Source organism: Motacilla alba, chromosome 2, assembly GCF_015832195.1.
Source record: "Motacilla alba alba isolate MOTALB_02 chromosome 2, Motacilla_alba_V1.0_pri, whole genome shotgun sequence".
NCBI lineage: Eukaryota > Metazoa > Chordata > Aves > Passeriformes > Motacillidae > Motacilla > Motacilla alba.
The window spans coordinates 23,332,150-23,334,004 of NC_052017.1; positions in this window are offsets into that span (position 1 = coordinate 23,332,150).

Here is a 1,855-nt window from a genome sequence, read left to right on the forward strand (position 1 = left end):
ATTAACTTGCCACTTCATTCTCAGCTAAAATTGTTTTAACCCATTTTTCTAGGCATTTATCCTCAAGAAAACACCAGAAGTGATGAAAGACAAACTATGTTGAAGTAGAGCTACATCAGTCAATTATTGTGAATTTGAATATTTAGAATTTGTTTCAAAAGGTTAGCATAAATTATGACTTTATAGAAGTTCCCTTTAGCAAGCCAGAATAGGTTCTCTAAACAAAAAAGTAGTGATTTTACTGCATAGAAAATTATTCCTGAGAAGATATTTCAGACATCACATCTAATACCAAACATGGGAAATAATTATTCTCACCTATCATTAGCCTTGTTACGGCTGTGTGAGAATGAATAATAAATATATATATATATATTTAGAGATATATATTTATATATATAAATATTTTAAAGCTACTTTTAGTGAAGCATAGGTATAATGAGAAAGATGATATAACTGAACACTAAGAATTAATTCCAATGTCAAATATCAAAATATTTTCATATGTAACTTCTTAGTTGAACACATAAAAATTCTAACATATTACTAACATATTTACAGACAAATAAATCGTTAACATTTAAACAATGTTTTAACTAATTTAAGTGAGAGAAAGTACTATCTAATCCCTGTAAACCATAGCAGCCACGGCATAATTGGCACTGATTAAGGCATCTAAGCCAATTACAGTATGATTGTTTAGTTTATTTTTCTTTCAATCAGAGCCTTTGTTTATAGCAGATAATTTTATGTTTTACAAATTGTATCTTTCTGTTTTTACAGTAATAAATGATACTGTGGGGCTATTGTTTGTTAGTACAAAGAAGCATAACATAATGTCAGGGTTTAAACATACACATATTTCCCCATATTTGTTTGTATATGCTTTAGTAATTACCGGTGGCAGAAGTGGCCAAGAAAGTTGCCACGAGAAGAGCACGCCTACAACTAACACAAGCCTGTTTGCTCCAACAGTCTCTGTGTTTTCCTAGCAATGCACCTGAGAGAATCCAGCAGCTGTATTTTGTCATCCTGCTCTTAAGGCAAGAGCCAGTGAATTTCATTGACTGCCTTCAGAAAGTTGACTTTTGGGGATTATTGTGCAATGGATGATCAAGGGCAAAATGTATGCCTACTATGAAGAAAACAGCTTGCTATCTGTATTTGCCTTGTTCCCTGAAGCTTTAGCTCAGAGCTGGGTCCTGTCTTGTGCAGCTTCATGCTGAAAGGCAGCCTGCACAAAACGGCTTGCAGTCAGAGCCAGGGATATGGAAGGAGAGGGGAAGGAACACATTGAATGAAAATTACACTGCAGGACAGTAGTGAAAGACTACAGCAAGAAGATGAATCTTCATCTGCAGCCCTGATCCTGTGATCTTGCACAGGGTATATACGGTATATACCTCTGACCCCTCTAGTGTCAGAGGCGGTGGGGTCCTGATGGCGTGTTTTATGCCACAGGGCTGGCAGCCAGGGTGTGCCACCGTGGAAGCTGCTAGGTCATCCAAATCCCTAACAGGAGTGACAGTGGGGAAACGAGCCAGCAGAGTCTGTTGAGATGGGCACTGCCAGCTCATCTTGGGACCCTGCAGCATGAAGCACGAGGTGGAACTCCTAAGGAGCTGATGCCATCTCCCATCTGTGGTCTCTCGCTGGCCCTCTTTCTTTCAGCCCAGAGTAGAAAGTGTATCTGTCTTGGCCTCAAGATTTAGATTTTTTTGAAAGGGGGCCCATTGGGGCAGAAATATCAGCCACCCTGAAGCTGGCAACCGCCAACAATTGAGGGACATGGTAGAGAAAGCACTTCTGTTTGATTTACTTCCAAGTGTTTCCCCTAATTTGCAGTCATTGCTCA